Raw genomic sequence first — 26,857 nt, forward strand, 5'->3', positions numbered from 1 at the left:
GTCTCCAAGCTGCCCGGAGCTGGCTGGCCCTGCGGGACCATGTGCTGCCCACTTCAGTTGTTTGGGACTAAGGTGGCAGCAGGCCCGGTTAGCACATGGATGCCCCCTCTCTGGCAAGGTGATGCCCTGCATCACTTTACCTGGGCACCGTGGGCTGCAAAGAGACTGGGGTGTGTGCTGTGGGCCATTGTGTGGTGAAGGAGGCGCAGGGCAGGTTAGGGTTAACCTTCAGGCAAGATGAGGTGGAGAGCCCCTGCCCCACCCCATACCTCAGGAAGCCCAGGGGTGCATTCTTCTCCCTCCTGTGATTGTGGGCGTCACTGCAGGAGCAGCCAAGAAGAGGCCAGCTTCTCTAGACACCCCCCCCCCAGGCTACAGAACAAAAATGTAGGGACACTTGCCTCATCATGTATCCCTCTCGGGGCTGCTTCTGCGCCCTCAGCTGCTCCCACACTTCTCTAACTCACCCCCTTGTGACACGGAGGGCCTTGGCCACCCCAGTTCATCCCACAGACATTTCTCGGGTCCCTGTTGTTTGGCAGGCCCTGTGGTAGGTCACTGGGACGTCCAGTGAGGAATGGGGCTTGGGTCCTTCACCCAGGAAACTCACATCTCCTGGGGTGGGGGGCAGATGAGTAACAACAGTGAGATGGGCAGTAGCATAGACCTTGAATTGTGCTGTGACTCCTTGAGGGGAGGGTGTCTCCCCCCGCCGTTCTCAGATCCAAGCCTGTTGCCCACTGCACACGGGGGATCAATAGGTGTTTGTTGAATGAATAAGTGGTTGTAGAAGATAAGACCTGGAGACCAATAGCTGCAGCCTCCTGCCTCTGCATATCCTCTGGAGTCATTGCCCTGGGGACCTAAGAGGCATGTCCCCAGCATGTTGCCTTCTTTGAGATGGGTGGCCAGGAAGAAGCCCCGAGCACAAGGGCTCTGTGGGAGTCAGAGGAAGTTCAAGAAGCTAGATGGAGATTTCCTGGTACATGCTCTGGGAGACACACCCCCTCTTCCCGCCCAGGGGTCAGCTCCCCAATTCCTGGGATGTGAAGAGCCAGTCCCTGAAGAACAGAGATGGAGGCCCTGGCATGATTCAACATTCAGCAAAATATTTACGGAGGGCCTCCATGTGCCAGACTCACACCCAGCCTCCCAGCTGGGCATCTTCACGCTGTGCAAGAGATGGATGAGGTGCCCAGCCCTGCCACCCACACTACCATCCCTGCCAGCCTGCTCAGGGATAGCAGCCAGTTCACACTGAGGTGTCGGATGACTGATAGGGCTGCGGGAGCATTTCCATGTTAAGAACAGCTGCAGCCGGCAGTCCTGAAGCCAGAAGCATGACTCACCAGTGGTGGCGGGTCAGACGTGGGCATGGGAGTCAGGGGACATACTCTGAGCAAGGTTATCCACGCTTGCTCTATCCAACCAAAGGCTACAGGGCACCGCCTCCGCTGCTGGGGCTTGTACGAAGTCCCAGAATCACCAAGGTGAGTCAGCAGGCATCACTGAGCACCTGGGGTCGGGGGTCAGGGAGGGGGACACTGCCCTTAGTGACAAACCAAAACAACACCTGCTCTGGTGGCTGAAATGGAACTGAAAAGTAAGTGAATCCACCGGGGTGGTGCCTCATGCCTGCAATCCCAGCACAGGGAGGCTACAGCCAGAAGATCTCTGCAAATACGAGACCAGCCTAGGGTACATAGTAAGTTCTAGACAAGTCTGGGCTACAGTGTGAGAACCTGTCTCCAAAGCGTGTGATGGTGGAGATATAGCTCGGTTCATAGAATGTTTAGCTTGCACAAAGGCCTGCGTCAACCCCCAGCACCACATGAAACTGGACATGGTGTCACATGCCTGCCATCACTTGGGAGGTGAAGACAGGAGGGTCAGAGACTCAGGGTGATCCTTGGCTACATGGTGAGTTCAAGGCCCATCCTGGGCTATATGAGACCCTGATTCAAAAAGGCACCAAAGCAAAATAACAAGTTACTTGTTCTAGTGGATGTCGGGCACTTCCCAGGTGATTTAAGTTTCATTATACCACCAACCTGAGCCTCAGTCCATCCACCTGTGAAAAGAATCAGCCAACTGCATCATGGCCTCAGAAGAAAAGGCTGAAATGGCTAGGAAGGACTGAAGGCCTTGCAGGATGTGATGGTTAATCTTCATTGGCTAGGCTTGGAACCACCTAGGAGACACACCTCTGGGTAAGTTTGTGAGGTGTTTCCAGAGAGGATGGATGAATTAAAGGGGAAAGGAGGAAGCCAGCTGATGGTCAGTATCCATCTTGCTCTGTTTCCTCATATTCCCGCTGCCGGGCCTTCCCAGCCATAAGGGACCATTTGTCCTCAAATTGTGGGCCAAAATAAACCTCTTCCACAAGTCAATTTGTAGGGGTTGCTGCCAGAACTCTTTTTTTTTCCCCCAGGGGCTGGAGAGATGGCTCAGCAGTTAAGAGCAGTGGCTGCTCTTCCAGAGGTCCTGAGTTTAATTCCCAGCAACCACACGGTGGCTCACAGCCATCTGTAATGGGATCTGGTGCCCTCTTCTGGCATGCAGGCATACATGCAGGCGAACACTGTATACATAATAAATAAATCTTTTAAAAAAGATATTTTTAGCCGGGTGGTGGTGGTGCACACCTTTAATCCCAGCACTCGGGAGGCAGAGCCAGGCTGATCTCTGTGAGTTCGAGGCCAGCCTGGGCTACCAAGTGAGTCCCAGAAAGGTGCAAAGCTACACAGAGAAACCCTGTCTCGGAAAAAAAAAAAAAAAAAAAAGATATATATATTTTTTAAACAACTCTTTTTTTTTTCTAGAGAGATGTAAAAAATATCTATCCCCTCCTTACAGGGTTCCAGTGACAATGTACAATCCCACTACAGTCCGAGTTGTGGAACCAATGAGTTCACCAGGTTTCCTTACAGATCAAGGATGATGCTTACTCCACGGGCACATGGATGGTTCCAAATCAGCCACGCCTCTGCAAAGTCTAACCCTGCATGGATGAGGGCTACCTTACAGCTTCGTAGATAGAATGAGCCCTCTTAGTAAATCTTCCCGGTCTGTATATTCTAGCACCAAAGGCCACAGGCAATTAGAGCAAAATTACATAGAAATGGCCGGGCAGTGCTGGAGGGAGTGGCTGAACTCTTGGGTGCTCACCCCTCCTTCTGTAAGGGGACATCAGCAGCCATCAGGCCTGACCTCAGAGCCTCCTACAAACAGACATACCCAGAAGGTAGCATTCTGCAGCATGGGCATTTTGTCACAGTAATTAAAAAAAAAAAAAAAGGAACTAATGCAGAAAATTGGAACCAATGAAAGGGCCATTGCTGTGATGAATCTGACCATGTGGTCTGCAGGCCTTTGGACTGGTTTGTTAGAGGAATGTGGAAGACTTTGGTCCTGCCACCTAGAGAAGCTTTAGAATGCTGTGATCAGTCTAATGGTCCATTCTGGTGAGAGTCAGAAAGACCAGACAGCCAAGAAAGACGTGAATCGTAAAGGCTGGGCTCGTGAGATTCCAGAGGAAAATATGACTCTTCAGAACTGGACTCGTGTTATCTTCTGGCAGAGGATGGCTGCATTCTTGAGTAATGAACTAAGTTGTTTAGTAGGATGGACACAGCATCCAAGCTGCAGCATGGTTGCTGCTCGCTGCTCTTAGTCAGTTCTGCCAGGAGAAACTTCTAAATGCGAGGGAAATGTGCAGTCTGGTAAGGAAAGGGAGGGGAGTTTGAAGACGCGGGAAAGATGGCTCAGAAAGCAGCTGTGAGTGCGAATAGATGAGCACCATTATAGAGAAACCCGGAACTCTGTCCAGAGACAGCGGAACAGGTGCCCGGGAGACGAGGCAAGGCTCCCACTTATAAAAATGAAGATTCACATGAAAGGGGAGAGCCTGGATTGAGGACGCCACTGAAGGGTCCCCTGCTAGAAAGCTGCCTAGGCAAGTGTTTCCTCAGGTTCAGCTGATAAGGCTCACAGAGCCCAGACTACACTACGAGCTGGGAGCAGAACATCACAATGGCATCCACTTAATGCCCAGATCATGGAAGCTTGCACCAAGGTTCCAGAAAAAAATCACTGAGGCCAGCTAGTATGTGGCAAGGTTGACTTCCCTGCAAGGAGGCTATTCTGTAAAGCTATGAAAACGATCCCTAAATTGTAGTAGGGACCCTAGGGCGGTGGTTCTCAAATTGTGGGTCGCAACCCCTTTGGGCCCAACAACCCTTTCACAAGGGTCACTGATCTGATATCCTGCATGTCAGATAGTTACATTACAGTTCACAACAGCGGAAAATTACAGTTATGAAGGAGCAACAGAAATAACTTTATGGTTGGGGATCAGCACAACACGAGGAACTGTATTAAGGGTTTACAGCATTAGGAAGGTTAAAAACCACTGCTCCAGGGTGTTGGCTGTGCCAGGGCTGGGACATCCACCTAAGAAAACTGCAGGCACAGAATAAAGCTGACCTGAGAGAGGCTAAATGTGCTACAGGCTGCAGAACTGGAGAAGAAGACTACCCAAACCTGCTGGAACCAGATGAGGCCACCACAAGCCTCATGCCACACACGGAGCTGCGGGGTTTTCCCTCAAAAATCTTGATCCGGCTTTGGTCCAGTTTTCCCTGGCTACCCCCACATTTCTCCCTTATGGAATGGGACTATTTACTCTGTGCCATTCTCTGTCTCTGTCTCTCTCTGTCTCTGTCTCTGTCTCTCTCTCTGCAGATTTATGTAAGCACAAATACAACACGCGTGTGAGCCTACCCACTTTCTTCACTGTGCAGCCTGGTGTTGGCATCAGTGACTCTGACCCCAGCTCTGCCGCTCTTTCGATTCAAGCCTATGAGGGAAAGGGGTGAAATGGTACGGATAAAAATGACGGGTTCGGGTATCAAATTGAGATGAGTGGGCTTCTGATTCGTGATTGTTGGTAGGGTTTGGAATCTCCTAGCAGACATACTTTGTGGCCTGCTTAGGGTATTTCCAGAGAGGTTTAGCTGAAGGTGGAAGACACAGTCTGATGTGGGCAGCACCATTCCATGACCTGGGGGCCCAGACAGAATAAAAGGGGGGACAGGAGAAAGCCTGATGGGTACCATCATTCTCTTCTCTCTGCTTTCTGACTGCCAACTTGACACAACCAACCTCCTCACATGGTCATGGCTGTGAGCCCTCTGGACTCCGTGCCTTCATGCTGTGAGGAGCAGTATCCCCGACCCACCCCCCAAAATGTGAGCCTTTCTTACGTTGTTTTTGTTAGATGTGCTGACACTGTGATTAGACAGGGAGTGAGGAGCACTGACCTGAGTGCTCACTGACCCACTGGGGCACGAATGACTTAGAGGAGCACAGGCTGAGTGCTCACTGACCCACTGGGACATGAATGCTTGGGGAGCCTAGTCTGGTTAGCCCTGGGGATACTGGGTTGACACTGCTCTCAGATGACCTTTTATCACCTTCCTGTAAGGATGTCCTACCTTCTGCTTGATCACACTCCCAGCTGTCCTGAGAACTGTTGCTCTGGGAAACCACAAAACATTGAGCTTCTCTGCCTTTCAGAATCACAGGTCTATCAGGACTCCAACCCAGTCCTGGATTGTGGTGCCCCCCTGAGAGCCCTCCCAAAGTCCATCCCCTCATGCCCTTGACCTCACATTTTCTTTGTCTTCATGTAGGCTCCTCTAAGTCCTTCCCAGGTCATCCCCAAACCTCTGTCCCTCCTCCCCTTCCATGAGAAGCCAACTGGGTTAGTTACTTCGCTAATGCTGTGATGAGACACCGTGACCACTTGTAGAAGAATTTATTTAGGGCTTACAGTTCCAGAGGGTCAGAGTCCATGGTGGCGGAGCGGAAGTAGCAAGGCAAAAGGTGGTGGGAGCAACAGCGGAGAGCTCACTTGCATCTTGATCCACAAACAGGAAGGAAAGAGCTCACTTGAAACTGTAGGAGTCTTTTTGAAACCTCAAAGCCCGCCCCAAATAGCATACTTCCTCCAGCCAGGACACACCTCTAATCCTCTTCAAGCAACCACTGAGGGCCAAGTGTTCAGAGACTTAGGGAGCCATGTCATTCAAACCACTGCACCAACCACACCCGACTCTACACTGCCCCACAGCTCTCCTGAAGGGTGGGGATGCCAGGATGGGGGTTGGCACACCATGCAATCCTTCTTCCATTCCCTCTTTCCAGTGTTGAGCAGTGCAATCTGGGAACTTCCGGAGAATAAAGCTTTCTCTCCTACAACATGACCTTCTCAACACTTCCTACAGGTGGAGATTAAGCATCGCTCTCCGTGCTCAGCCTGCCTTCCTGTCCTCTCAGGGATCCCTCCTGGTGGGGCCTTTAAACCCCAACTGTGGTGGTATTCTAATTGTACTGAAATGTGATTTTGATTGTATGTTAATAAATAAAGTTGCCCGGGGGTCAGAGCTATTAGAGCCATAGCAAGAATGTGGCGGTGGTGGCACACACCTTTAATCCCATAGATCTCTGTGTGTTCAGGGATACAGCCAGCATTGGAGACATATGCCTTTAAGACCTAGGGGGCTGTACATTCAGACAGTGACGAGGCAGTCATGTGTTTGGGTTTACAACCAATGAGAAGGCAGAACAACATACTATAAAAGAAACGAACAGACAGGATATAGTCTCTTTCGGGAAGCTGGGACACTGCAGGCGGAAGGGTGAGATTTTAGCTCTGAGCTCTGACCTCTCGGCTTTCTCTTTTACATTGTTTCTGTGTTTCTTATTTAATAAGACGGTTAGTTACATCAACATCTGGCGCCCAACGTGGGGCTCGAACCCACGACCCTGAGATTAAGAGTCTCATGCTCTACCGACTGAGCTAGTTACCTTTCCTAGAATTTGACAATTAACCTAAAATTTTTCTTTCAGGATAAAGAAAACTTCGCCCATACCCAGCAGGAAGCAATTTTAAGAATACGACGCCCACATTCCCAAAGAGGTGGTGTGGGGCGGGTGGTTTTTTGGTCTTTTTAATGGGTTTTGGGTCTGGGATAATTTTCAGTATTTAGGGGGGTTGGTTACAAGTTGTTGTCAAGGGTTAGGAAAAAGGCTAAGCAAAGGAGATTAGATTTAAGGTTCTTATTTAAACAAACAAACAAAAAAAGGAAGGAAAAGAAAGGAAGAAAAGAAAAAGACAATTACTAGTTTTAAATACTTTACATTGGATTGGATTGTTTTATATTGTATACAAATTTGAAACTGATATTGTTAGAAAATGCTATATGTATATTTCTAATTGTATTTATACCATTCATTTAACAATGCAAATTTCTGATCCTTGAATGTTATTATTACCAACTATTAGGATATAAAGAAATGAAAGTTAGTAGTTAGACATTACAATAGAACTTGTAGTCATATTAGATATGTTTTAAAAATTAAGCAGAGATGTTTTAGACAGGTCATCTTCAAACCCTTCAGAGATCTACAGAATATGGCATTTAAAATGTTTTAATAACTTAGAAAATTTTTCTTTTTTGAGACATGTCGGCTCCTGGCAGTACCAATCTACTTCAGAGAAAATATGGGCATTGAAGAAACTGCATATGGAGTCAACTTTCATTTTGGCAAAAGTTAGCCACTGGACAACAAAGTATCCTCGAATCAACAGGACGAAATGGACAGACAGAACACGAAACAAGGGACTACTGATTCTTGCCAAAACAAGTGTGGTTATGGCTTTATCAAAAGGCATCTTCTGAGGCCAGGATAATATGGCCCCATCCCTGAAGTGGCCTTCGCATCCGGAAAAGGTACGGTGCCCTTTTCTGCTTAACAGGCAGAGGGCCGATGGCTTCTGTTGTGCAATGGAACAGCAGCTAAAAGCTCATGCCTCTTGAAAGTAGACTGGCATTTAATAGAGGGATGTGGAGAAGAAGGGGATGCTGAGATGAAGCCATATATACACAGCCAAGAAGAATGGATAGCTGAATTTAAAAACTGTCAACAATTTCCAGAATTTAAAATCCTGAATCATGGCAGGACACTAGTGGAATTCAGGTGTTTCTGGTACGTGGACTGCTCTCACCCAATGTGAGGTTGAACTGTTGACCTTGTGTACATCCTACATCACAAATGAGTCTGTCAGATACACTAAGCCTATAGGCTGAAGATAATGCCCCAACACTGCGGAGAAACCTCAGGTGACTGCCCAGGCAGCTGGCTGTTTCTGTCAACTCACAAATTTTTTGGAAGTTGCTTGCATGCACTTCCTGTTTTTATTTTTGTTAGCTAATATTATTCCCTTCTTGGGTCTCTGAGGGAGTTGAAGATTAGTTAGTTATGGTTGAAGATTAGTTATAGTTGAAAATTAATTAGGATAGAAAGTGCATTAGATACATCTTAGATTTACCAAAATAGGATAGATAATGGAATTATTTCTCTGATTTGTCAAATACCTGGTTAGGTATTTATTACTTGTATATATTGTATATAGTTATTGTACTTTTGTATATAGTTTTTCTTTTGTTAGTTATAACCTTTTGGTTTTTTTTTTCTTTTTATTAAAATAGAAAAGGGGAAATGTGGTGGTATTCTAATTGTACTGAAATGTGATTTTGATTGTATGTTAATAAATAAAGTTGCCCGGGGGTCAGAGCTATTAGAGCCATAGCAAGAATGTGGCGGTGGTGGTACACGCCTTTAATCCCATAGATCTCTGTGTGTTCAGGGATACAGCCAGCATTGCAGACATATGCCTTTAAGACCTAGGGGGCTGTACATTCAGACAGTGACGAGGCAGTCATGTGTTTGGGTTTACAACCAATGAGAAGGCAGAACAACATACTATAAAAGAAACGAACAGACAGGATATAGTCTCTTTCGGGAAGCTGGGACACTGCAGGCGGAAGGGTGAGATTTTAGCTCTGAGCTCTGACCTCTCGGCTTTCTCTTTTACATTGTTTCTGTGTTTCTTATTTAATAAGACGGTTAGTTACATCAACACCCAACATACCATCTCACACCTTCTAGACACAGGGCTTAGTTATCTGACTCTCTGGGTGCTGGGCTTCTAAGAGCTCCATGATAATCACGTGACTGCCAAAGCATCAGGCTGAGAATGTCTTCCTGGAATATACAGCATGGCTGGTTCTTGTGTTCCACCAAGGGCTTCAGGCATTTTTCCTAGCTGCATTTATCCCTGCCTTTGGGGCTCCCTGGAACCCTTACTTTCTCTGTCTTCCCTCAGTGTTCTTCCCTTCTAGAAGTTGCCTCAAAGGTGTGTTTAGAGCCTTTGTATCTCTGACAAGTTGGCTGAAGTCTCTAGTGTGATGATACACACCTGCTGTCCCTACACTTGGGAGGCTGAGGCAGAAGGATCTGGAGTTACAGCCGAAGCTAAGTAGAGGAGCCGTATCATGAGAAAAAAATAATAATAATTTTAATAATAAAATAAAAGCTTTATAAAAGAAAAGAGAAGTTGGCTGTTGGAGTTCTGAGATGTTAATCGCCTCTTCCACATTGACTTCCTGGTTCTCACGGACAATGTCTAACAGCCTGGAAGAGGGTCTGGGGGCGAAAGTGACCAGCCCTCCCACAGGAGTATTCCTGGGCTGTCCACTCTGGGCTCCAGAAGACCCCACCCCCACTCCCTGCTCCCAGCCTGCTCCCTCTGCTTGAGAGAGGAACGTCTTTCCACGACTTCTTCACAGGTGACTCATGTGCTCTCAGGTGAGCTTGGAATTCCCTTTTCTCTCTGTTTGTCCTTAAATTCACAGGCCAATTAAAGGAACACATCTGCCTGAGGGTGGAGCTCAGTGATGGATAACTTGTCTGCTATGAGGAAAGCCCCAGATCCCAGCCTCAGAACAAGATTAAATCTAAAAACAGACAGATAGACAGATGTGGTGGTAACATCTGCTCCCACAAGACCAAGACAAGAGGACTGCAGCCGGTTGGAGGCGGTGTGGACTTCACAGGGTCCAGTCAAGGCAGGATCCTGACTCAGTAACATGGAATAATGATGCTGCGGATGGGTTTGCTAATGTTGGCCCTGCTTGCTGGCAGGAACTGACAACTAAATATCCAAATCATTTGCAGACTTCACATCACATTAGCATCTTGATATCAGTTGTGCTCAGTAAGGCAGCAAATGCCACGAAACAGCTCATCCCCTGGACGAGATGGTCCAGAGGGAGCCAGGCACAGAATCCAGCTGGGGACATGACCCAGAGAGAATGGGCTATGGGACACACAGGGGTGCCCTTGGCCAAGCTGAACTGTTCCTCACACTCCTGATGACTCATCCTGACTCACTGGACAAGATGTAGGACCTCTGAGTTCCAAGATAGAGGTCATGGCTGGGGTTATCTCTTGGACAGTGCCTTTGAGACTCACAGGGGAGTGAGAGACTGGCCACATCAGGTTTTAGCCTGGCTTGAGGCTGGGTGCAAGATAATGGCCCTGCTTTAGTTCCAGGGTGAGCTGTATATATAGCTGGGAACTGCATGTCTCTGCCTTGGGGGGCATCTCTGAGCCATGGCCTAGCTGCCCCCCACCCCAGGTGTGACTTGGGCAGCCACGTCATGCCTGCCACAGAGGAAACATGGAGAAACTAGCTTGGGCCTCCCCCGCAGGGTGGGAACCACTTCCCAGCCTGTTCCTCCTCCCCATCTTCCCTCCAGGGAAATGAGTGGTTCTGCTAATTGCTGCTAATGAGCAACTTGGGGCCAGTCAGTGTGGCTGCTTCTGCAGCCAGGAGGCTGACAGCGAGGGTGGGGAGCTGCAGGTGTGTGAGAAGAGAGCAGCAGTGAGTGGTCACCCTGTGTGCTGGGAGTCACTGACCCCCCTTCCCTTCCACACCTGTCCCTTCGAGCCAGGACCTGGGCACTGGAGGCTGGCCTTTGACCAGATGTCTCAGAGAGAGACCTGTGAATCAGATGCACTCTGGGGCTTTCCTGGCTCAGATATTGGCACCATGGTTCGTTCCCCAGTTGCTCAAGACTTGGGTTGGGGAATCATCCTTGATTCATTTCTTCCTCCCACCTACCTCTGTCTCCCACATTGCACGAACACCATGAAGGCCTGGCAGATGCCAGTGAAACCGGGCACTGCGCTCCATGGGCACAGGCCCCACAGGTAAACCCAGACCCTGCAACGGCCTTCCACCCCAGGCTGTTCTGATGGAGTGTGGATAAGTGTCACGAAATAGATCGGATGCAGAGACCCACAGCCAGACATTAGGCAGAGCTCTGGCACCCCACAGAAGGTGGGGGGATTGTAGGAGCCAGAGGGGTCGAAGAACAGCAGAGAACACGGCCCACAGGATCAACTAAGCGGGGCTCGTGGGGGCTCCCAGAGACTGAAGGGACAGCCACAGAGCCTGTAAGGGTCTGAGCTAGGTCCTCTGCATACATGCGGTGACTCTTTAGCTGGTTTTGGTTTGGTTTTGTTTCAGGTGTTGTTGTTATTGTTTGTGTTTTTGAGATAGGGTCTCCCTGTGTAGCCTTGGCTGTCCTGGATCTCACTCTGTAGACCAGGCTGCCCTCGAACTCAGAGATCCACCTGCCTCTGCTACCTGGCTTTAGCTGGGGGGGGGGGGTTGTGGGACTCCTAACAGTGGGGGTGGGAGTGCCTCTGACTTTTTTTTTTTTTTTTCCGAGACAGGGTTTCTCTGTGTAGTTTTGGTGCCTGTCCTGGAACTCGCTCTGTAGACCAGGCTGGCCTCGAACTTACAGAGAGCTGCCTGGTTCTGCCTCCCCGGTGCTGGGATTAAAGGCGTGCGACACCACCGCTGGTCTCTCTTTTGCCTGCTCTTGGGACCCATTTCCTCCTACTGGGTTGTCTTGTCCAGGCTTAATACGAGGGTCTGTGACTAGTCTTATTACATGTTGATATGCCATGTTTGGTTGATATCTCTGGGAGGCCTGCTCTTTTCTGAAGAGACATGGAGGAGGAGTGGATCTGGGGGAGAGGAGAGATCGGGGTGGGGGCACTGGGAAGAGTGGAGGGAGGGGAAGCTGCAATCTAGATGTATTGTATGAGAGAAGAAAAATGAAAAAGAAAAGAAAAGATATGCATTAGGGCCAGTGCAACGGTTCAGCTAGTACAGGGCGGCACTTGCTGCCAGGGGTTCTACCCGAGAGGTTCTACCCCAGGGGTTCTACCCCAGAGGTTCTACCCCAGAGGTTCTACCCCAGGAGTTCTACCCCCGAGGTTCTACCCCCGAGGTTCTACCCCCGAGGTTCTACCCCCGAGGTTCTACCCCAGAGGTTCTACCCCAGGGGTTCTACCCCAGAGATTCTACCCCAGGGGTTCTACCCCAGGGGTCCTACCCCAGGGGTTCTACCCCAGAGATTCTACACCAGGGGTCCTACCCCAGGGGTTCTACCCCAGAGATTCTACACCAGGGGTTCTACCCCAGCTGTTCTACCCCAGAGATTCTACCCCAGGACTCACATGGTGGAAGGAGAGAACCAACTCCTGTGACTTGTCCTCTGACTTCTACATACATGCTGTGGCATGCCAGTGTTAGTGTGTGCACATGCATGAACACACACACACACACACACACACACACACACACACACACAAATGTAATAATAACAAAAATTCAAGGTCATCCTCAGCTATATAGCAAGTTCCAGGCCAATCTAGGCTACTTGAGACTGCCTCAAACAAACTTAAGCAACCATTGAATCTAGGCATTTCCAATGAAAAGCCTCTAACAGCTGCTTTAGGCTGGGGAGGGTCCCAAGCCCTCTGACCCCGCTGACCCCGCTGACCCCGCTGACCCCGCTGCCTGCTCTGCCTGCTCTGTGTGCACTGCTCTGGGCTCCTTCCTCGGCAGCCACACCGATGCCCTATTTCTGCTCTGCCCCTTTCATCCCAAAGCCTTTGCACATGGCTATGTGCCTGAAGAGGCCCCGCCATGTCCAGAGTTGGCATCCTCTCTATTACTCACCCCTGTGCAGAAAGGGAAGGCCGGCTGGAGGTGGCCCAGGAAACCACCGAGGATGGGCGGCAACGTCTGCTTTCCATGTCTCTGCTTAGAGACGAGTGAGGCACGGGAGACAGTTGACCAGCACGCAGCTGACACGGAAGCGCACAAGTCCTGCGCGCAGGAACTTAAGCCGGGGCGCCGACTTCCCAAACTCATGCCCCTCCTTTGACTGGAAACACGGGTGATTTTGAGCATGTCACAAAATACCTTTCAATCGCCTGGGAAGGTCAGAAGAGGGCATTAGGTCCCTTGGAACTGGAGTTACAGATAGTTGGGAGCCACCATCTAGGTACTGGAAACCAAACCTGGGTCCTTAGGAACAGCAATAAGTGCTCTTAACCGCCCGCCATCTCTCCACACCAGGCTGAAGTATCTTGACTGGGTCCTTCACTGACCGATGAGACACATCTTTGAGATGATCCTAGGAAAGCCATCACTTTGCCTGTGGAACCTTTTGTGGAGCACTCATTTCTCTCATTAAAGCTTGTTTGTTTGTTTGTTTGTTTGTTTGTTTGAGACAGGGTCTCACTGTGCAGTTCTGGCTGTCCTGGAACTCACTCTGTAGACAGGCTGGCCACTAACTCAGAGAAACCTGCCTGCCTCTGACTCCTGAATGCTGGGATCAAAGGCGTGCGCCACCACCTCCAGCTCATTAAGGTAGTCTTAAACTTGTTTATTGTGATTTTTTTTTTAATTTTTTTTGAGACAGGGTCTTGTACTGTAGTAAAGGCTTACATGCATCTCACCATGTAGCCCATGCTAGCCTTGAATTTGCAGCAATCCTCCTGCCTCAGCCTCCTGAGTACTGGAATTTACGGGCGTGAATTAATAGGCCCATATTAATATGTTAACAAACTTGTTCCAATTATGATCCCAGTGGCGTGACTACAAGAAATGACTTTGAAAGATCTTGAAATGGACACAGAGATGCTGGGCATCATCCTTTGGAATAATCTCATCCGTGGGGTTGTGTGGGCCTGTCTTCTGCTTGGCTTTTGTCTCCTCCATTTGAAAATAAAAATGATTTCAGGGTCCAGCAAGATGGCTTAGCAGGCACAGGTACTTGCTACACAAGCCTTACCATCTGAGTTTGATCCCTAGAGCCCACATAAAAGCAGAAAGAACCAACTCCTCTAAGTTGTATACACACACACACACACACACACACATTTTGTGATTCCAAATACTGTATTTGATTGCTCTGTAAGATAACAATTATTAAGATTTTTTTTATTATATTTTATTTATGTGTATGTGTGTGTCTATAAGCATATACCTAAGGTATGTATGGATACCCGAGGAGGTCAGAAGACAGCGTTAGAGCCTCAGATGCTGGAGTTAGAGATGGTTGCCAGCTGCCCAATATGAATGCTGAGAACTGAACTTGAGCCCTCTGAAAGAGCAGCAAGCACCCTTAATCAAGCCCATGCCACGCCCAGTGTCTGTCTGTCTGTCTGTCTATGCTCGTGGATCAGATGTGTTCTCTCAGCTACTGCCCCAACACCATGCCTGCCTGTCTGCTGCCATGCTTTCTACCAGGATGGTCATAGACCTACCCTCTGCAACTGTAAGCAAGCCCCCAAAATTAAATGTTTCCTGTTATAAGTTGCCTTGGTCATGATGTTCCTTCACAATAATAGAATAGCAACTAAGACAAACAAAACACTCGTGCACATAAAAAATAAAAAAATATTAAAAATCACTGATCAACCAATTAAAAGTCTCACATTTTTTACTTAATTAAACAAGCTATAGATGATATATTTTTCTTTTTATATTACTGGAATCATACTGCTACACTAATTGGATTTTAAGTTGTAATATAGTCTGGCACCTTCACATGTCCACAAGCTATTCACAAGATGGTTATTAATGTCTCTATAATATTCCATTGTAAAATGCAACAACATTTACTTAAGCTTGTATCTTCTCAGACTGGACACTCATTCCTTTTAACTGTTACACATAATGTCTCAACAAAACCTGCTTTAAAAAAAATCTTTGAAAGCATCTCTAATTACTTCCTCAAGTTGGATTCCTAGAAGGGAATAGCTAGGTCAAACAAAGGCTGTAAATTAATTTACAGCTGTCAATGGCGTAACGTATCAGATCATGCGTGGGGAAAAAAGTGATTTTCCTCTCTCTCTCTCTCTCTCTCTCTCTCTCTCTCTCTCTCTCTCACACACACACACACACACACACACACACACACACACACACACACACACACAAATAAATAAATAACTCTTTAAAACGTAAGAACAAAAAGAGCCACTGCCCCCAACCTCCCAGGGTCGCTCAGTGCCTGCTGCTTTGGTTTCACACTAGGCTTTGCTCAGATTTGCCAAAAGGGTAAATAGAGCTGCAGTGTGTGGTGCAAGCCTCAAATCCAAGCACTTGGGAGGCAGAGACAAGCAGATGGTTCTGTGAGTTCCGGCCAGCCAGGGCTACAAAATGAGACCCTGTCTCAAACTAACTAGGTGACAGATAGTTGATGCCTGCTCAGACGGGGACTTCTGGGGTCTCCTGCAAACTTGTTCTGATAGCTCCAGGAGTAGTTGTTTTAACTCTTGACTCTTTTGGGGGGCCCTCCACCTAGCTCACAAATAAATCACACAGAGGCTTATTCTTTCTTATAAATGCCTGGCCTTAGCTTGACTTATTTCTAGCCAGCTTTTCTTAACTTAAATTATCCCATTTATCTTTTGCCTCTGGGTTTTTACCTTTCTCTTATTTCTGTATATTTTACTTTCACTCTTACTCGGTGGCTGGCTGTGTGGTTGGGTGCCTGGGTGGCTGGGTGGCTGGGTGGGTGACCCCTATCGTCCTCCTCTCCTTGTTCTCTTGTTCCTCGATCTTCTCCTCCAGATTTCTTCTTCTATTTATTCTCTCTTTCTGCTAGCCCTGTCTATACTTTCTTCTGCCTCACTATTGGCCATTCAGATCTTTATTAGACTAATCAGGTGTTTTAGACAGCTTCAAGAGTTAAAATGCAACATATAAGGATGCAACACATCTTTGTATCATTAAAACAAATGTTCCACAGCATAAACAAATGAAACACATATTAATATAATATTCTACAACTTCCAGGCGTGTTAAGAACTGCTTGCTAGGTGGGCAGTGGTGATGCACGCCTTTAATCCTAGCCCTCAGGAGGCAGAGACAGGAGGATCTCTGTGAGTTCAAGCCCAGCCTGGTCTACAGAGTGAGTTCCAGGACAGCTAGGGTTACACAGAGAAACCCTGTCTCCAAAAACAAAATAAAAACAAAACTACTACTACTAATACTACTACTGATGATAATAATAATATAGAACTGCTTGCTAAATACTGAGTACAGGAAGTAACTCAAAGGAGTCCCAGGCATCCTGGGCTTGGATAGTGGTTAGTTTTTCTAATTTCTTCTGCTTCTTCTCAATCTGAATAACTCCAAATCTTCCCAAAGTTGCCTCCTTTGGACCCATAATTTCTCATGATGCTTGTTGTTCCAGATTCACAGTTTGCAGGACTGAAGTGCCCCCAGAATCTTCTGGAACTTTGTCCAAAACAACTGCAATAGCTATGGGGACTGGAGGGATGGCTCAGTGGTTAAGAGCACTGGCTGCTCTTCCAGAGGTCCTGAGTTCAAATCCCAGCAACCATATGGATGGCTCACAGCCATCTATAGTGGGATCTGATGCCCTCTTCTGGCGTGCAGGCGGACATGCAGACAGAGCACTCAAAAAACTGAGGTCGCTATGCTTACTGGCTTCCCCACTTCACTCTCCTAGCCACGTCTGAGGTGGCCCCAGCTCACACAGCTTCCTAGTAGGAAGGCCAGGACTCAAGCGTCACAGGGCCTTTTTCAGATCTTGACAAGCTTGTAGCATTTCTAGTTTTGAAGTACTCACCAAGCAGGCCTGTACATTTCCCCTACAAAGGGGGCAATGAACTCCTGATCATATGCTTTGTGTTGCAGTTCACAGGTGGACACATTATGTTCAGAAACATTTAATAACAACTGATTCATTACTTTGACACAGGAGTAAGTTTGAGTCTCAGCCCTTTACCTCAGCCCTTCTTTGTTCTCATAATCAGAAAAACACACCCAAACATTAGCCCTCTCCATGCATGCCCTTACTCCCCCTCCCCAAATATAACCCCACACTAAACTGGGATAACTAACAGGATGTCTCTGGGTACAAATAACAAAGTCCACCCCATAGCATTCCCCATAACTTCAATAAATAGATAACATAGTTGAGTGTAGTGTTATATGCCCGTATCTCTGCCCTAGGGAGATGAAGGAGGATCAGGAATTCAAGCTTAAACTGGGTGTCTCAGTCACTTTTCTGTTGCTGTGACAAGACACCATGACCAAGGCAACTTAGAGAAGAAAGGGTTTATTTGGAGGCTTACAGTTTCAGAGGTTAGAGTCCATGACCATCATGGTGGGGAGCGAGGCGGCAGGCAGCAGGCACCGGAGCAGAAGCCGAGAGCTCACGTCTCAAGACAACCACTGAGGCTGAGAGAGCTAACTGGGAATGACACTGGCTTTTGAAACCTCACAGCTACCCCCAGTGACACACCTCCCCCTGAAAGCCACACCCCCTAATCCTTCCCCAAACAGTTCCACCAAGTGGGGACGGTATTCAAATCTATAAGTCTATGGGATCCAGTCTCATCCAAACCACCACACCGGACTACATAACAAGTTTGAGGTTAACATGGGCTACATGAGACTGTTAAAAGAATAAAATAAACCACAGAATTCCAGCTCACACTAGGTGAAGCTCTGCACGTATCGTGACTTGACTATTTTAGGGAACACTTGTCCAGGAGGGCAAACTTTGTAAATAACCTCACTGCTGAGTTCAGGAAAATCCACTGAATCACAAGATTCTCCCAAGGCTCTGTGAAACCCTCCTACCATGACACACTAAAACAATCTTGAACTACTAGAATTTAATCGTGTCCTCACATGATCCTAGCCAAACCTTACCAGGCCCGCCTTAAAGCAGACCCCCAAATGTCAGTACCCCGTTTCTGCCCTCTCTATCTGCATTCTAGGATTCTTACAAGACAGCTCTTCCTTACCCCTGTGTACAACAAACTGTTACTGTACCAGTTGGTTGTTTAGTGGTGTCTTCTGGAAGCTAGTCACCTGACAAGGAGAAAGAGGCTAACAGGGCCTGGACGTCAAGGAAGCAGGCATGTCTCCTGAGGAAACCTTGGCCCAGCAAGTTAAACGCTCTGCCCAAGGCCATGGAATGGTGGAGTTACAGAAGAGCCCAGGCTTCCTTCTCTACACCTCCGGCCTCAGCTAAGCAGGGCCCTGTCCTGTGTGGCCCAGGTGCTGTCCGCCAGGGTGACTCAGGGGAAGTGCTCCTCCCAAATTATCCAGCTGGGCGAAAATATAAACCAAGAGACCGGCAGTTAATTACCTCCAGTCAATTAGTGTCTGGACTTCTGCGGATGCCCGGACAGGGAAGTATGGTCACCACTCACGGGATGCCTGGAAGGAGAGTGGGCCGTCTCCCAGCAATAGGGGCAGCCGGGTGCGTTACAGTGGCTGTCGGGGCTTACTCGAATGTGGAGGTGCTTAGCACAATGCTCATAGACAGCCTGATGACCAGGCTGTGAATGAGGCCACAAACAGCCTTTGGATGTCCTGGGATCCTGCCACCCCGTTTCGTGAGCCAGAAAGGCTTCTCCATCTCTAGTGCGACCAGAACAGGAGCGAAGACCCAATCTGCCACTTCTCAGGTTTCCAGCTGCAAATCTCTGTGTCTGTTGCCCCCTAGCGGCCGGGCGCAGCGCCTCAGGCTTCGATGCTCTGGTGACTGAACCCATATGTATAGCAGAGCCTCTAGAGCCGATGCTTAAATTCTTGTTAATTTTGCAAAATTAATATTAAAAACATTTTGGGAGAATTAGCCTAGCATAACCAAGGCTCTGAGTTTAATTCCCAACAAACACATACACACACAAGCCTACACATTTGGAGGTTCGGGATATAGCTCATTTGCCTACAGCCTGCAGGAAGCCCTGGGATCTATCCTCACTACTGCAAATATAATTGTGTGTGTGTGTGTGTGTGTGTGTGTGTGTGTGTGTGTGTGTGTGTGTGTGTGTGTGTGTGTGTGTGTGTGTGTGTGTTAAATATTGAATTAGGAGGCTGGAGAGTAGGCTGGGCTGATTGCTTTCCAGAGGGCCGGTTCAATCCCCACCACCCACATGGCCACTCACAACTACCTGGAAGCCCCAGGAAATCTGATGCCTGTTCAAGTCCCCTTGTGCACCAGGCACACAGGTGATGAGTACATACCGAGCAAAACACCCATTCACATAAGTTAAATTTCCCAAACTTTCATTAGAAGCCCGGCATGGGGGCTTCGTGAGGCTAAGGCAAAGTGGTTGCTATGAGTTTGAGGCCAGTCCGTGTTCTAGGCCAACCTGAGCTACAGAGTATGACTCTATCTCAAAAAAAAAAAAAAAAGTTTTCGGGGGACATAGATGTTTCCAAGCAGAGGAAGAGAAGAATGGTTTGAAATGTCTGAAAACTTGGGAATGGAAAGTGAAGGCAGGAGGTGTGGTGGAGAGGAGCCGGGGTGGGCGGCAGGAGCCGGGGTGGGCGGCAGGAGCCGGGGTGTGGCAGGAGTCGGGGTGGGCGGCAGGAGCCGGGGTGGGCGGCAGGAGCCGGGGTGTGGCAGGATCAGGTCTTCACTGTCATCATCACCTTCTCATGGCTGCCACGTGTCGCAGTGAGGCTTTGGCGAGAGGCCTGTTCCTCCTCCTCCAACGTCAGAGAATCCAGGAACACCGCATTTGCTGACTCTGCGCCCTGAACACTGGGACCTGCACCAGATACCAGGCGGCAGCCAGTGGAAACCATGATAACCTGCAGCTGCCCTGTGCAGGACCAAGACCCGTCTGGGCCTCCGCCTGGGCCTCCGCCTGGGCCTCCGCCTGGGCCTCCGCCTGGGCCTCCGCCTGGGCCTCCGCCTGGGCCTCCGCCTGGGCCTCCGCCTGTCCTTACCCGTCTGTCCCTCTCCTGCACTTCTTTCCTGCTAGGAAGCCACCAGCTTGTCTGTGGGTGTGTGGAGGCCACTGAAGGAGGTTTGGGGAGCCCGTGTACTGTATGGGGGGGGGGGCGGAGTTGATGAGATTTAAAAAAAAAAAAAAGAAGAATTTCAGCTTCACAGAAAACAAGGATGGCTGCAGGAGTTTATTATCTAAGTCAAACTTTTAACCATGAGGGAGAGGGGGAGGGGCTCCCCGAGACAGCAGATGTGAACCGAGAAAGTGTAGAGCTTCAGGTAAATCAAGGAACTCATTAAGTGTAAATGCAGCACAGGCGGACATGGCTCCGGACACAGCCTCTGAAAGGCAAACTTACCAGGGTATCTCGTTTTATTTTACTTTTAAGTCTGGCCACTTCAGAGCAGCGTGTCCAAGAACTCCGTGGGACAAAGGCTAAGTGCTGACCCAGGTAATTCGGCCCAAGCGCTGACATGGGGAATGTTAGTGAAGGACTGGATGCTTGGACCCGGAGGATCTGCCCTCCAAGCTCTCTGTCCAGCGAGAGAGAGCGGTAGAAACACAGCGTCTGGACAAAAGGACTTGGCTGTAAGCTGTGGGGAGACAGGCATGGGAGCCCCAGGAGAAACCACAGGAAGACACTCATCAGCTTGCCAACCACGGAGGCTTTTTTTCTAGAGGGGTGGGGGTGTCCAGCTATGTCTAGAAAGACAAGCACAAGTTAACCCTGAGAAGGCGGCTGAGTTAGGGTTACCATTGCTGATAAATCACCATGACCAAAACTTAGGGGGAAATGGTTTATTTCAACTTATATTTCTACATCACAGTGTATCTTCGAAGGAAGTCAGGGCAGGAACTCAAACAGGCCAGAAATCTGGAGGCAGGAGCCGATGCCGACGCCTAGGCGGAGTGCTGATTACCTGCCTGCTCCCCCAGCCTGTTCCGCCTGCTTTTTCCTAGCACTCTCAGACCACCTGCCCAGGAATGACACCACCCACGAGGGGCAGGGCCCTCCCACACCGACTGGTAACTGAGAAAATGCACTACTGACTTGCGAGCAGGTAACTCATATGGTGGCATCTTTTCAATTGCGAGTCCCTCTTCTCAGATGACTCTAGCTGGTGTCAAGTTAACATAAAACTATACAGTAAAAGTGGCCCTTGTCAACTTGACACACTAACACAGCACTATTTAAAAAGAGCCTTTCTTTCCTTCATCCCCAAGAGCTCAGATTAATATCACGATATAGACATAGTATACACAACTTTAAAAGCTTCACACTTTCTAAATTTTCAATACTTCAAAAACTCAGTCTCTTTAAAAATATCCAAAGTTTCTTTAAAAATCCAAAGTCTCGTGGGGCATGGTGGCACACACCTTTAATCCCAGCACCAGGGAGGCAGATCTCTGCATTTAAGGCCAGCCTGATCTACATAGTGTTCCAGGACAGCGAGAGCTACATAGTGAGTCCCTGCCCCTGCCCTTTGAAAAAAATCCAAAGTCTCTCTGAAAATTCAGTCTTTAAAAGGTCAAAGTCTCTCCTTGTGAAATCCTGCTTAAAAAAAAAAAATCAGTTACATAGTTTCTTATTTCAAGAGAAAAGGCAGTGCTACAATCTGACCAAACCAAATCCAAAGTCTAAATAACTCAGGGCCCAGTGTCTGGGATTCACTCACCATCTTCTGGGCTCCTCTAAGGAGTTTGGGTCAATCCTCTGGCTCTACCCTCTGCAGCACACTCAGCTTGTCTTCTAGGCTCAGACTAACTCCTCTGCTGTTCTTGGTGGTCGTCCCATGGTACTGGCATCTCCCAAATTCTGGGATCTCCTGCTGCAACTGAGGTGTAAGATGCCCCCAGACCTTAGCACAATAGACTCTATGAAGGAAGTGCCATTCAGGCTATAAAACTCAGCATGTAGACAGCACCACCTTCCAAAACTAAAACAAAGACATAATAATACAATACTAATAATAATTGTAATAATAATACTACATAGTTCTGGGAAGGTCTCTACATGTGCTAACCTTGCTTTTTGGCTTCTGTAGTTCCACTTCTGGCTAACTGGGCTTGTTAATTGATTATGCCAACCCAGAACATGATTTTTGTGTTTAAAAATCTCACACTGAGAAAGGCTCAACACTACACTGGGATCCCAAACACCCAGTATAGTCACAGGCCAGCTAATAAAGTCTTTCTATTGGCTTAAACCCATGTTGGAGCAGCCTTCCCTGGGGAATACCCCACAACACAGGTTGTACCTTCACCAGTGGCCTCCACTGGCCTCTTGTCAGGGACTCCAGCCCTGCCACACAGTCCCAAGCCTCAGCTGCTCTCCATGACCCCTTCATGCCTTCAAAACCAGCATCACCCAGGTGACTCTTACACATCACCAAATTTGGCTGCCACCAGGAGATGCAGCCTTGGCCCCCTTCAGGCCACAGCTTCTATGTGCCGACCCTGAAGAAACACTTCCCGGAAGATTTCACCGAAGTGATGCTGCTCTCTTAATCACAGCTGATTCTCCAGCCCCAGCTGGCCAGATATTCTTAATTCAAAATATCAAGTAGTCCCAATACTCTTTAAGGAACTCTCAAATTTCCCTCTGAAGCTTCACAAGCCAGGCCTCCATCATCTGTGTTTCTCTCAATACTCTTTATCTTCCACAGCGCCCACAGAATAGTCCACAGTGCTCTGAGCAGAACTGAAGCCAGGCAGGAGCTGATGCAGAGGCAGGTGCTGCTTACTGGCTTGCCCCACCCCTTGCTTGCCCAACCTGCTTTCTTATAGCATCCCAGGACCACCTGCCCAGGAGTAGCACCACCCACAATGGGCTGGGCCCTCCCACATCCCTTAGTAATTTAGAAAATGCACTATGCCATTGGTGGTGGCACACGTCTTTAATCCCAGCACTCAGGAGACAGAGCCAGGTGGATCTCTGTGAGTTCGAGGCCAGTTTAGTGTACAGAGCGAGATACAGGATAGGCACCAAAATACACGAAAAAACCCTGTCTTGAAAAGAAGAAAGAAAAAAAAATCACTACAGACCTGCCTAAGGTAAATCTTACAGAGTTTGTTTGTTTGTTTTTCCAAATAATTGAGTGTCCCTGTGGTGATATACTGTGTACCCTAATAAACTTGCCTGAGGATCAGAAGACAGAGCCAGCCACTAGATTAGACACAGAGGTCAGGCAGTGGTGGCACACACCTTTAATCTCACCACTTGAGATCTCATGCCTCTGCTTGGGAAGCACACACGCCTTTAATCCCAGGAAGTGATATGGCAGGGCAGAGAAACATATAAGGCGTGAGGAAACAGGAACTCACCCTCTTTAGGCTGAGGATTTCTCAGCGGTAAGAACTTGTGGCTGGCTGCTCTGCTTCTCTGATCGTTCACCTTTCACCCTGATATCTGGCTCTGGGTTTGTTTGGTTTTTTTTTTGTTAAGACCATCTAATATTTGAGCAACATGTCCCTCTTCTTAGCATGGCTCTAGCTTAGTGATTGTCAACCTGTGGGTTGACCCTGCAGGTCCCCCTTTTATTAAAAAATGAGCTTCTGACTTGGGTTGCGTGGGACATCAGCAGGTCACCTTACCCGTCATGGAGATGCCTGCCCAGGCCACACAGGTACTCTGTCTTAGGTTGGTGAGTGCCCCCCAGGCATTACCTGTCTCTGAATGCTCATTATCATACTGGCTCAATCGTGTGTGAGCTGCATGGTTAATTGTTGCCAAAGATCTCAAAGTGGCACTGGGTTTGCAATCTGTGTGTTCGGTACAGAAAAGACCAACTGAGGTCCTATCGGTTGAGGGGTTTTTAAAGGGAAAAGATGCAAGCAGGGTGGTACAAGCCTTTGAGTTATATGATTGGGTGAGGGTGTATAACCTTTGAACTTACTGTTTGGGGGTTACAGTTACCATTTTTGGACAGGCCTGGACAAGTCCCAGGCTTTGTCCTTGAGCTGCTATGGAGGCTGGCTGGCCTAGCACGTACTAACTGTAGGGGCTAACTCAGTGGTCCAGGTTCTGTCCTTGACTCATGCACATAGCTCTAAGTTGGTGAGGGGACCCAGACAGTAAACAACTGGCTGAACCTTGAGCAGTCAGAGTATGTGCAGAAAGGGAGCTACTGCAAGGTAGCTACTGAACTATGTCTTTTATTCACAGCCCTCCCAGAAACTGCTTGCTCAAGTCTCAGGAAACTGAAATTGAGGCCTGTTCTCTGAGAGAAGACTGAGCAGCCTGTTATGAAGTCTGCTTGGTCCTCTCAATAGACAGACAGACTTTAACCAGGTATGGTGGCATACACCTATAGTCCTAGCACTAGAGAGACTGGGGTGGAAGGAGCCAGAGTTTGAAGCCAGGCTAGACTATATAGGAAGACCCAGCCGTGATAGATAAGACACCTTTCTCCAACTTAAAATTAGATCAGTGTAAAACATCTCTGTACACATCTGTCTGTCAGGGTTTGAACAGGGAAGTAATCTGGAACAGGAGTTATGTGTAAGGATTTGTTTTGGTGTGACTTTTTCAGGGAAGAGAGGGGAGATGTCCCCTCACAGACTTCTGGCACCAACATGGACTGAAATTTACGGTAGCCAAGAGGACTGGTGAGGAAACATTTAGCATCATTCTGGGGCAGAGAGAGAGGACGAGGGACTGAAGCCACATCGAATTTCACATCTCCAGCCTTGGTGTCATGGGTGACCTGAGGCAGAGCTGGTGACCCCACCCTTGCTGGGCCTGGACTCTGAACAGTTCTGGTGGAGGAGAGCTGGTGAGGACTGAGAAGTGAGACTACTTCTAAAGAACAGTAAGAGTTTTTAAAGGGCCTGAGGGACAGCTCAGTGGAGTGCTACTTCACAAGCCTGATGTGGGGGTGTGAATTAAATTCCCTAGCGGCTAGGTTCACATAAAACCTGAGAGAGAGAAAGAGAGAGAGAGAGAGAGAGAGAGAGAGAGAGAGAGAGAGAGAGAGAGAGAGAGAAAGATATCCAATATCAACTTCTGGCCTCCACAGGCACACACACACACACACACACACACACACACACACACACACACACACACAACATGTACATACACATTCACATACTTTTTTTAATAGAAGAAAGAATGGAGTCGGGTGTTGGCGGCACATGCCTTTAATCCGAGCACTCAGGAGACAGAGCAGGCAGATCTGAGTTCAAGGCCAGCCTGGTCTACAGAGCGAGTTCAAGGACAGCCAAGGATACACAGAGAAACACTGTATTGAAAACAAAAACAAAAAAAAAAAAGAAAAGAAAAGAAAAAAATGAATGGAAGCAAAGAGAAGAAAGAGGACATTTCAGGCAGTGCTCATCTGAAGCAAGCTACACATAACAGAACTTGGAGCAGCTCTGGGATCCCAGGCAGCTTTTCACTGCCCTATGCTACGTCCCTCCCGGAGCTGCCACTGCTTCCTCTCCAGGCCACTGTCACCACCGGGTCCCATTTACCTCCCCAGTCTTTCGGATTCCTCGCCTTGCATCTCAGGTTTTCCTCAGCTGAAGTCTTGCTGTGCAGGAGCACATCCTTGGTAACCGAATCAGTTAAAGAGACAGTGCAGCGGCCCAGTGCATGATGATGCCAATCCTCCCAAATCAGTGCTCCAACCATGACCTGTGCCCTCCAGAGTCCACCACTTTGCCATTCTGGAATCCCCTTTGCCATCATGGTGGGAGCCTTCTGCTCCTCTGGTTAGGCTGTTTTCTATAGCCCACCTCTTCCGCTTCCTGGGCTCGTTCCTTTGGTTGGAGTCTGCCTTTCTCAATAGTTCCAAGCTCAATGGCTTTCAAGAGTAGCGTGTAGAGGAGGGGTAAAGTTGTGGGGAGCTTCATGCAGGAAGCAGTCTCATGCATGCCTGAGAGAGTGGCGTCACCGTTTCTCGCTTCCCAGACCCCTCCTCTCTGTTCCATTAAGAACTCCTGCCCTGTGGCCATGTGCCAGTCACAGTGCAGGAGTCAGGCATTCCTACCTTGGGCTTGTCCACAGCAACAGGGTGGAAGAGCTTTGGTCCTCTAAGCTGGGGTTCCCTGAGGAGAGTCCAGGCAGCAGCATAGTCCCAACTGGGGGAGTCATCTCAAGGTACCCCAGAGGTACGCAGTGACCCTGGGGAGGATAGGCAGGCAGTGCCACCGTGGCCTGCAACTCAAGCCCTGGGATTCCCCTACCATGACAACCCGCCATGTCCCCAAGTCTGGGTTGGTTTCCTGTCACTTGCTCTTGAAAGGGAAACACATGACTTCAGAACTGCTAGGAAGGGCCAGATACAGTGCAGAATTTCTTTTGGGTGATTTTGCTACTCATGTTATGAAATTAAATTTTCCTGGTCAGGTATGGTGATGCACATCTGTAATGCTAGTACTCAAGAAGCTGAGGCAGGGGGTTGGCAAGTTCCAGGTCAGCCAGGGCTACACAGAGAAACACTGTCTGGGAGGGGAAAAAGACATTTGTTTCAAAGTCAGAGAAAAAGAGAGAAGAAGAGGAGAAGGAGGAGGAAATGGAAGTAGAAAAGAGGGAAGAAAGGGAGGATGGAGAGAGGGAGGGAGGGAGGGAGGGAGGGAGGGAGGGAGGGAGGGAGGGAGGGAGGGAGGGGGAAGGGGCTGGAGAAATGGCTCAGCAGTTAAGAGCACCTGTTGCTCTTTTGGTTTGGTTCCCAGCACCCACATCTGGCGTAACTGCCTGTAACTCCAGTTCCAGGGAATCTAGCTCCCTCTTCTGGCCTGAGCACTTGCACACATGTGGCACACACACACAAACACAGACACACACATATAAAATAAAAATAAAATCTAATCTTCTTACAGTTGTACTTTCTGCAATTCTTTGTTT

The sequence above is a fragment of the Peromyscus maniculatus genome, chromosome 8, assembly GCF_049852395.1.
Source record: "Peromyscus maniculatus bairdii isolate BWxNUB_F1_BW_parent chromosome 8, HU_Pman_BW_mat_3.1, whole genome shotgun sequence".
NCBI classification, from domain to species: Eukaryota; Metazoa; Chordata; class Mammalia; order Rodentia; family Cricetidae; genus Peromyscus; species Peromyscus maniculatus.